General features: G+C 42.0%; 1 pseudogene; it reads left to right on the top strand.

The window, feature by feature from the left end:
- Positions 1-9645: 9645 nt before the first annotated feature.
- On the top strand, positions 9646-11284 carry LOC138820237 (large ribosomal subunit protein uL23 pseudogene; annotated as a pseudogene).
- Positions 11285-11525: the final 241 nt, after the last annotated feature.

Below are 11525 nucleotides of genomic sequence, written 5' to 3' on the forward strand. Positions count from 1 at the left end.
TGTGTTAACACTTGGGTAGCATGTATAATTGCAATATGGCCATGTGTAATGAAGATTAAATTAGACCATACTATACCTGACATATGCAAGAACATAATTGAATTGTAGTTATGCTAAAAGCAGAAGGAAAATATCAATATTTGATTTGAGAACAGTGACATTAACTTCAAAAAAAGAGAAGAGGATAGCTCTTAACCAGTCAGTCCCTCCTCCTCCCACAAATAAAAGAACCCCATAGAAGAGGCTTCCATGAGCTTCCAGCTTCATGTCCCCTTAGGTTTGATGACAGTTGGTCATGAAATTCATGACATTTTCCTAAAGGGTCCATTTCGGATGTCACGGGGGCACGACCTCACACTGCATATCTTCAAGGCTCAGCAGCTTTGCTTAGTGCCCTGAGGTGGGCACCATGCCCAAAATTCCCACCAGGGGCCTCAAGCTCGGAATTGGAATTCAGGGATTTAAATGGAGGGCCTCCATCTGCACAGTTAACCCCAGATTTCCCTGAGCACGATTCAGAGGATGGCAAATAATTTGATGTTCCATGGGAAAACAAGGCAACTCTGGAGTGAGCTCCTAGAGCATATTTGGGAAGAAACAACTAGTATGTTGGGATCTTCTGACACCCTCCCAGAATGGAGATAAGTAAATAGAAAAGGTATATATGGGCTATCACAATCTTCTCCACCTTTTTTGGGGGGTGGGAGGGGGTCCTGTTGTGGGGCCTGAACTCTGGGCCTGGGCACTGTCCCTCAGCTCTTCAGCTCAAGGCTAGTACTATTCCACTTGAACCACAGCGCCACTTCCAGCTTTTTTCTTTTTTGCTTATGTGGTGCTGAGGAATCGAACCCAGGGCCTCAGGCATGCAAGGCAAACACTCTACCACTGAGCCACCTTCCCAGCGCTCTTCTCCACCTTTTTGAAAATGACTTGGTATGTAGTCCAATTTTGGCAAAGATTTATCACATGACCAATCTACCTTACATTCTGGGTATTCCCAACAAAGTGAATACTCCATTCTGGTGGGCATATGGCTCCTCGCTCTCAGAAGCCCCTGAGTGTTTGAGTGAAGAGCTTGACAGGACTCAAAGAATATTGCTTCTGAGTTTAACAAATATACCAAAGGAATTGGGGGTTGTATCTCAAAACAATTTTAAGGAGTTGGCTTACTTAATGAAATCCCCACCCTAGTCTTTTTTAAGTTGATGGTAGGTCTGTGGAAAGAAGAACTAAAGAGATGAAAGAATTCTCACTTCTCAGCAAGTCTTCTTCTCAGAAAGTTGTTCCTGATGAGTGGCTGCCGTGGGGTCCCATGCACAAGAGGAAGTGAGAATGTCATCTATCTGAGTTAGAATATTGGGCTCTTCTACAGAAATCTCATTGCAGCAGAGATCAACTGATTTGTGTTAACACCTAAAATGTACCTTGTAGGAATGACAAACTGGGTAATTATGGAGGTGTTTTGATGGACTTGTGGATGGTTACACTTTAAAAGTAATATTAGAGCCTCTGTTTGGATGATAGGTGGTTTTGGAAATCAGCCGTAGCAAAATCACCTGGGAAGTCTGTCTTCAAAAAAGATAAACCCAGGCACTGGTGGCTCACGCCTGTAATCCAAAGCCACTCAGGAAACTGAGGTCTGAGGATCAAGGTTCAAAGCTAGCCCAAGAAGGAAAGTCCGTGAGCCTCTTATCTCCAATAGACTACTCAGAAAAAACTGGAAGTGGTGCTGCGGCTCAAAGTGGTAGAGGGCTAGCCTTGAACACAAAGAGGCTCAGAGACAGTGCACAGGTCCTGAGTATAAGCCTCAGGACTGGAAAGAAGGGAGGGAGGAAGGAAGGCAGGAAGGCAGGCAGGCAGGGAGGGAGGGAGGGAGGGAGGGAGGGAGGGAGGGAGGGAGGGAGGGAAGAAGAAAGGAAGGAAGGAACCTACATTATTCATTTTACACAGGGATTCCTAGAACAGTCCCAGCTACAGCTGGGACTCAGAGCAAGGTAGCCTATCATGTGCATTTTAGGGGCTTGGGAAATCAAAGATAGAGTGAGTATTGGCATTCAGTGGTCCCCAAAGCAGCATCACTTGGACCACTGATTGTTCCTTTACCAAATTGGGCAAACAGATGTTATGATGTTAAATGACCCCATGCACTCTGTGGTAGGCATATCGTACACTCAGTCTTCAGAGACATTGCATTCTCTGAGGCAGTTTAGAGAAGATTCACATGAGATCTTTCTGCGCTGTTTTGGAAGAAAAAGGGATAGGTTGACTTGCTTTTCTGTGCTAACACTGTGTGCCTAGACTCCCAGTATACAAAAGATCATTTTGAAGACATTCATTGTTTCTCTGCCTTAGCTCTCTCTACTGCCCTTGTAAAAAGCAGTTCACGTGTGATTATGAGTGGTTGAGTGGGCAACCATCTCAGGACAAGTCTGAAAAATGGATCCCAGGTTTTCTAAATCCTCTCCACTCCTTCTAGTACATCCTGCGTGAAGTCTCCATGTCAGTACACCACGATGAGCATCTTGAAATGAGGCTCTCCAATTCTTACCACCTACTGGCTTGCTGACAGTCTCACCAAATGTGCCCTGCATGTTTAAGTGGGATATTATCCATGCAACTTTCAAAATAACCTGTTTGCATTCCTCATAGAAATTTGCATTTCTATCTCTGTGGCTCTAGGTTCTTAGATGCTGAAATTAAGCAAGTCAGCAGATATTTAAATGAGATGCTAATCTGAATGAGAAAGATTGTATCGGCTAGGATGGACTCTGATATGATGCTGTGACAAATAATACATAAGTCCCAGGGGAAAATGGGAACCACAATGACTACATTCCTTATGATTAGGGGAACATCCTTCACATAGGCTGTTGCTGCCATCCAAAGAGTCTGAGTGAGTTCAGAAGGGTCTGGGACTTAGAGGAATTAAGCTCCTAGATGGGTTACAGCTCAGTGGCAGAGCATATGCTTAGGTTGCATGAGACAATGGAATCAATTCCCAGAATCAGAGAGTGAGGGAAGTAAAAAGAGAGAGGGGGAGAAAGAGAGAGAGAGGGAGAGAGAGAAAGAAAGAAAGAGAGATGGAAAGAGAGGGAATATGGGAGAGAGAGAGAAAGAGAGAGAATACTCCTCTCTACATATGGTCCATGGCTCCTCTACTCACAGCTCATTGTCCAGAATCAGTCCATTTGGCCAAGTATGATCCTGTCACATGTCTGGGAGGGAGATGCAATGGAAGGTCATGTAAACAGCACTAAATGATCATCCCAGAGGATAATGGGAAGTCATCACCCTTAATTGAAGATTTGAGTCTTCTCACTGACAGGAAGCTCCATATTGGGTAAAATGAATAGGCCAAATACACACATGAAGAAATGCTCAACTTCTCTAGCCATAAAAGAAATGTAAATCAAAACAACATTGAGATTCCAACTCACCCCAGTTAGAATGGCTATAATCAAGAAATCTAATAACAACAGATGCTGGAAGGGATGTGGCCAAAGAGGAATCCTACTTACTGCATTGTTGGTAGGAGTGTAAACTTGTTCAACCACTTTGGAAAGCAGTATGGAGGTTCCTCAAAAGACTCCATATAGAGCTCCCCTATGACCCAGCAATCCCACTTTTGAGCATTTACCCAAATGTTTACAAACAAGACCACACTAAAGCTACCAGCACAACTATGTTTATTGCAGCATTAGTCACCATAGCTAAGATATGGAACCAACCCAGAGGCCCCTCAAGTAGATGAATGGCTCAAGAAAACGTGATACACATACACACACACACACACACACACACACACACACACACACACACACACACACACACAATGGAATTCTATGCCTCCATCAGAAAGAATGACACAATCCCATTTGTTAGGAAATGGAAAGTCTTGGAAAAAGTATATTAAGTGAAGTAAACCAGGCCCAAAGAAACATAGGTCCCATGGTCTCCCTTATTTGCAATATATAAAGGACAAGCAGAAAAGGTCAAAAGCTATGTACATATGGCCATATAAAATGATGCTAAGGGGGCTGGGAGAGTGTCTCAGTGATAGAGCGCTTGCCTTGCATGCCTGAGGCCCTGAGTTCCATTCCTCAGTACCACATAAGCAAAAAGAAAAAAAGCCGGAAGTGGCGCTGTGGCTCAAGTGGTAGAGCATTACCCTTGAGCTGAAGAGCTGAGGGACAGCGCCCAGGCCCAGAGTTCAGGCCCCACGACCAGACCCCCCAAAAATAAATAAATTAATTAAATAAAATTACGTTAAGTGTGGTTTTTAATGTACTTATAATTGTACTATGTGTCTGTTTCTTTTTTATGTTCTTCCTCCATGGTATAACCCCTGTTGTCACTGTACTTGATTCCAGTGCCCTGCATTTTGTATATACATTTTTATAATTTTGGGGAGGGGAAGGGAAATAACAAAATGCTGAAATAAGGATACAGGTTGACCTATTGTAACAATGAGGTGTATAAGACACTATGTTGAAAACGAACTTTACAGCTTCAGGGGTAGGGGGGAGAAAGGATTTGGGGAGGTGGGGAAGGAAGGGATGGTAGGGAAAAACAAAGGAGGGGGTAAAAATGCTCGATGGGAAATGTACTCATTACCTTATTCATGTAACTGTAACCCCTCTGTACAGTATCTTTACAATAAAAAATTTATTAAATAAAAAATGAGTAGGCCAAATTGGAATGTCTTTTGCTGAACCTTGAACATCAGACCTGCCTGTTCTAAAACATTTGCCCTGAGTATCTATCTTCTGTCTTTGTGTGGAATGTCTTGAGGCTGCAGATCCTTCTTGTCTTTATTTATGAATTTAGTGATATCACTTCCTAATCAGCTTGATATCTTCTCTTCATACGTGTGGAAGACATAAAACGAGAGATCTGTCTTTGGTATGAGACATTTCCTCCCTAAGTAGCCTTGAAAATTTAGGGGACAATCTATCTGGCCTCCTGGTCTGATCATCTAAAAGTGGTTGGGGAGGGGGTGGAGGGGTGGGAGGAGCCACGGGGGGCGTGGCAGATGGATGAGAATTTAAGCTCTCTGTGACTTTAAAAGTTCTTTGAAACCACAGAGTTCTTTGCACAAGGCATTCCCTGACAGAGGCAGCTATTTCTGCCCAGGAAGGGAGGGGGGAGGTTAATCTTTTCATAATAATGGGTTTTACCCGAGTGATACAGATGAAGTCTTCTGCAATTGTGTTCTGTCTCCTCTGGGCTTGCCTAGCAATCTGAAAGTTGCAGGAGTTGGAGGGAGCCAGTGGGAGGTCGCCATCCTCCCCCTCCCAAGCAGAGTGGTAGTCCTGGGCTTTCAAATGCTTTACACTCAATCTGAAAGGGCTGTGACATGGCTCCATGTCACTTAAGTTAGAATGACCTATTTTTCAGTGCTCAGTACAAATTCTTGTTTGAAAAAAAAATTATCTTGAGTCTCAAGTTCTTTAGAGAGTAAGGAAGCAAGCCAGCACCTATATAAATAAGGTCTTAGGGTTCATCCCTATACATGGCTGTTCTTCAGCTTTAAAGCTCCTGGAAGGTCTGCATGACTAGGAGGCAGAAACAAACATTGGAATTGCATATGCTGCCAGCCAAGACTAAAAGTTTGCATAAAGAGTGTGAAAAATCAAGCTGGGCACCACCACTGGTACATGCCTGAAATCCTGCTCAGTAGGCTGACATCTGGAAGATGGTGGTATGAAGCCAACAGATGAAGGAAAGCTCATGAGACTGCCCCCAAATAACCAGCAAAATGAAGGCATGACTCAAGTAGTAGAACACTAGCCAAGCAAGCTGAAAGACATTAATCGCAAATCCCATACTGCAAATGACTTTGGAAAATCATAGCATGTTCTGTAGACAAATGCACATTCTGTTTTTGACTCAGCAATTGCACTTGCAGATACGTGCTCAAAAGTATTGGATACATGTCTTCACTGAATACATGTATGAAAAAGTTCATAGCACCAGTAATAGGTACAGAAGTCCCCAGATTAGAAATAAAACACACAAACAATCTCTGTAATGCTTCCTGGGGCCTTTCTCTTTATCTGCTTTCTCTCTTCTGACTCTCTTTCTGATTCACTTACATGAGTCTCATTAACATTTCAAGTAATTCTTCTTCTGTGTTGCTGTCTCCTCAGTATTCTTTCAGTCACATATTGAGCTTCTCCATCTGTCTGGTCTGAGTTATAGACAATTGACACTCATTGTTGGAAAATTCTGGCTCATCTCCCTCCACCTTTTTTTTTCTGACTTCTCTATTTCCAGTAAGGCCACCATCAAGTTTCTAGATTTCTAAGCAGGACTAGATATGTAATTTGTAGTGATGTTAGCACAATTTAAATCCAAATACTAAGGTAGGCTCTGGTAGCTCACATTTGTAAACGTAATTAGTCAAGAGGCTGAGATATGAGGATCTCAGTTTGAAGCCAGCCTCTGGCAGAAAAATCCATGAGAATCTTATCTCCAATTAACCAGTAAAAATCCAGAGGGAGAGGTGTGGCTCAAGTAGCAAAGTACCAGCTTGTTATGTGAAAAAGCCTGAAGAAAAAAGTCAAGTGAGAGAGCAAGGCCCTGATTTGAAGCTTCACAACTAATACAGTTAGTACAATAAATGAATAAATAACTTACTTTATTGTCCTTCACCGTGAAGTGACAATAACAAGAATATTTGCTCATATGATTGTTGAGATGATCAGAATAAGAGGTTTGAATGGTGTAGGAGAACAATAAGACGCATGTCTATGGAGAAGACAAATGATTATTGACTCTTGTCCATTCATTCCATTGACACACTCTGCTAAAGACTGTTTTATACGGGGAAGACCGAACTGGGAGCTGGACAGAGGGGCAGCTGCCTGCAATGTACTTGCATTCTGATTTGGAAGATAGGTGACAAAGAAATTAGACAAATAGATAAGGAAATGGGTTTTAAAATGGGAAGAATGAGTGACAGAAGCAAATGATGGGTGAGACAGGGCAGGGCTCATTTCTGTGATGGACAGAGTTAGAGCTGTCCTCTCTGAAGAAGTGGCAGAGTTGAGCCTAGGAAGAAAGAAGGCAATGGGCTGAGAGAACAGCCTGGAAGAGAAGGCTCTTGGAAAAGGAAAACACAAAGGGAGAATCCTGAAGTGGAAAGAGCATGGGATGTGTGAAGGTCAGAAGGGGTCAGAGGGGAAAAGAACAGAATGCACTAAGGCTGAGGAAGTATCAAGGGTGCAGGTGTAGCCAGAGGGGGCACACAGGAAGCTAAGTTTTATTCTAAACCTGTGTGGAAACAAGCAGTGGGTGTTAAGCTCTTACTTCAAGCTTGAAGTGTATCACCGTATCTCCATAACCTGCATTAGATACACTATCTCCATGTCAGAGCAGACCTTTATGCCTTTAAATTGGTAGAAATGGGACTTTGGAGGGGAGAGAATGGAACGGTTTGTTTAAGTATCAAGGATTGCATTCAGCAGCATAGCAGAATACATTGTTACCTTACAAAAATCAGTAGCTCTTCTCTACACCAACAATGAACAGCCTGAGAAAGAAACCAAGAGAGCAATTATATGTAGAATAGCTTCAAAAATATCAGTAATAAGCTTAACCAAGGATCATGGATCAAAGCCAGCCAGGTAAGGAAAGTCTAAGAGATTCTTATCTCCAATTAACTACTCAGAAAAAGTTGAAGGTGGCGCTATGGCTCAAGTGGTAGAGCACTAGCCTTGAGCACAGAGAGGCTCAGGGACAGAGCCCAGGCCCTGAGTTCAAGCCCAAGGACTGGCAAAATAAAACAAAACTTAAAAAACAAAAACAAAACCCCACAAACTCAGTGAACCCCCATACAAATCCTAATATCATTCTTTAAAGAAATTTTAAAAATCAACCTTAAAATTCATATGAAAATACAAAAAATAGAGTAGCTAAAACAATCTTGTGAGGAAACACACAAACAAAAACAAAGCAGGAGCTATCATGATACTGGACTAATGAATAAATGAGCATATGAGCTGAACAGACAGTGCTTGAAAGAAGAAATTTTAAAAAACACTTGAAAATAACACAGAGGGTCTGGGAAGGTGGCTTAGTGGTAGAGTGCTTGCCTAGCATGCCTGAAGCCCTGGGTTTGATTCCTCAGTAACACATAAACAGAAAAAGGCAGAAGAGATGCTAATGGTTCAAATGGTCGAGCACTGGCCTTGAGCAAAAGAAGCTCAGGGACAGTGCCCAGGCCCTGACTTCAAGCTCTAGGACTGGCAAACACACACACACACACACACACACACACACACACACACACACACACACACACACACACACACACACACACACACACACACACACACACACACACACACACACACACACACACCAGAAAATAACACAAGGGAAGCTCAACATGCCTGGACATAAATGAAATGCAACTCAAACTGAAATTCAGATTTCATCTCTGTCCTATCAGAATGACCATAATCAAGAACACAAACAACAATAAATGTTGGTGAGCATGTGAGGGAGAAAGGAACCCTTATATAAGATTGGTGGTAGTGTACACTAATGTGACCACTATGTAAGTCAGTATGGAGAGCCCTCAAAAAACCAAAGGTAGGGCTACCATAAGATCCAGCGATACCACTCTTGGGCGTCTAGCCAAAGGAATCTAACAGAAGCACCTCCATACCGATATTTATTATAGCACTCTTCATAGTAGCTAAGCTGTGGAATGATCCAGATGCTCTACCACTGATGAGTGGATCAAGGAAATGTGTAAAATAGGCACAATAAAGTATAATTCAACCATAAAGAAGAATGAAATATCTTTTCTAGGGAAATGTATGGAACTGGAAAATATCATGTTAGGCAAAATAAGCCAGAGGCAGATGGACACATGTACACATACACACACACACACACACACACACACACACACACACACACACACACACACACACCATCATATATGTGTATTGTGTGACTGTAATTGTGGGACTATTTGAGAGAATAGGGAAGGAAAGGCGAATGTTAGGCAGTTAATAATACTGAAATACACTGGATCTGTGAACTAAGATGACAAAAATGAAATTCCCCCAAAGCCATTGATTAGGAGTGGTGAGGATGGAGAAAGTGAGAATAAATTAGGGAGTCAATTTTTTAAATTTTATTTTGTTGTAAAGATGCTGTACAGAGGGGTTACAGTTACATGAGTAAGGCAAGGAGTACATTACTTGTGGATCATTGTTACCCCTTCCCTTGTTGTTGTCCCATTATCCCTTCCCTTCCCCCCACTCCTCCCTACCCACCCCACCCCCACGCCTGAAGTTGTAAAGTTCATTTCCAATATACTGTCTTATGGGTATCGTCGTGACAATGGGTCATCCGGTGTCCTTGTTTCACCATTTTGTTATGTGTCTACAGTGTGAAATAGCCTGGTGAAACTCTTGAAACAATTGGAATAAACTAAAATATCTGAATGACAGGAATTCAAATAAGTCTTGTCTGGGGTGTGGGTCCTAGGGAGAGAGGAGGGAGAATAGGGAGGGTAAAGGAAGGTGAACATGATCAAAATACTTTATGTCCATGTACGAAATGAGACAGTGATGTTTGTTGAGATTGGTTTGGGAAGAAAGGACAAGGCAACTTTTTGCCACCAAGATGGCACCAAAAATGAAGAAGGGAGCTCCTGCCCCTCCTAAAGCTGAAGTCAAGGAAAAGACTTTGAAGGCCAAGAAGGCAATGCTGAAAGGCGGCCACAACCACAAAAAGAACATACACACTTCACTTACCTTCTGGTGGCCCAAGATGCTGTGGCTCCAGAGACAGCCCAAAGACCCTCGGAAGAGTGCTCCGAGGAGAAGCAAGCTTGACCACTATGCTATCATCAAGTTCCCCCTGAATACTGAGTCAACCATGAAGAAAATGGAAGACAACAACACACTTGGGTTCAGGATGAATGTCAAGGCCAATAAGCATCAGATCAAATAGGCTGTAAAGAAGCTGTATGAAACTGACGTGGCTAAGGTCAATACTCTGATCAGGCCTGATGGAGAGAAGAAGGCTTATGTTCCACTGGCTCCTGATTATGATGCTGTAGATGTTGTCAACAAAATTGGAATCATTCAAAAAGAAAGAAAGGACAGGGCAGATTGTGAAGGGATGAATCTGATCAAGTGGTATGAATATATAGATACGTCAAAATGAAATCTCCTTGTACAACTATTTGATGCTAATGAAGAGTGAAGAAAAATAAAATAGAATCCATCACTGAATGTGTTGTGGAGTCAGCTTGCTCAGAAAAAAGGTCTGCTTGGGTTCATGAGAAGGAGGCAGAGAGGTTGTACCTGGTTCCATGGTGTAGACAGCAGAGTAGAAATGGCATTGGAAGTGTAAGGCAGTTAGAGGTTTCAAGAATGAAAATTTTTCCAAGTCTTTCCATTTCCTAACAAATGGGGCAATGTCATTCTTTCTGATGGAGGCATAGAATTCCATTGTGTATATATACCACATTTTCTTGATCCATTCATCTACTGAGGGGCATCTGGGTTGGTTCCATATCTTAGCTATGGTAAATAATGCTGCGATAAACATAGTTGTGCTGGTAGCTTTAGTATGGCCTTGTTTGTGATCATTTGGGTAAATTAAGTGAAGTAAGCCAGGCCCAAAGAAACATAGGTCCCATGGTTTCCCTTATTTGCAATAAGTAGTATATGTCTGAGTCAAGCAGAAAAAGTCATATAAGTTGATGTTAGGGGAATGAACCCCAAGATAAGTATTCAAATGTTTTTTTTTCTTTCATGCAATTGTTTCTAACATATTTATAAAATGATTTCTATGTTGCTTTATATGTCCCTCCCCCACGGTTTAACCCCTGCTTTCACTGTATTTGATGTTGGTATAATTTGTGGAGGGGAAGGGCAAAAACAAATCATTTAACTAGGGATACAAGTGGACCCATTGTAACAATGAAATGTACAAGTCGTTATGTCGAAAAACGAACTTTACAACTTTGGGGGGGGGAAGGATCGGGTGGGGGGAGTTGGGGGGAATATGGGAAGGGATGGGAAGGGGAAACAAAGAGGAGACAACAATACTTGATAAGAAATGTACTCATTATTTTGCCCATGTAATTGTAACTCCTCTGTATGGTATTCTCACAATAAAAAAAATGAAATTTTTCCCATATCAATATAATATGATTTTATTATGATATGAATAACTTATTTCTTATTCTCTTAGGCTCAGGGAAACTTACCATTCTCGTTGGTATATTCATGATGAAATTGATGGAATCTGAGAGCCCAGACTAGTATAAGGTTTGTCCATGAAGAGGTGGTAAATGAAGCAGCCACTGTGAGTGCCTGCCACAGAGCTTCAGACATTGTGATGAAGGCCTGGAGCACGGGATAGAAGATATTATGTACCATCTCAGCTCCAAGATTCAAAAGCTCCATGCAGTGTTTGATTTATCTCATGCCAGTCAAATTAGTGAGCAATGTATTTTTATGAAGCTACCCTCTACTGAGTATACAATAGAG

This window comes from Dipodomys merriami, unplaced genomic scaffold, assembly GCF_024711535.1.
Source record: "Dipodomys merriami isolate MVZ:Mamm:240054 unplaced genomic scaffold, mDipMer1.0.p SCAF_85, whole genome shotgun sequence".
In the NCBI taxonomy this organism is placed as follows: Eukaryota; Metazoa; Chordata; class Mammalia; order Rodentia; family Heteromyidae; genus Dipodomys; species Dipodomys merriami.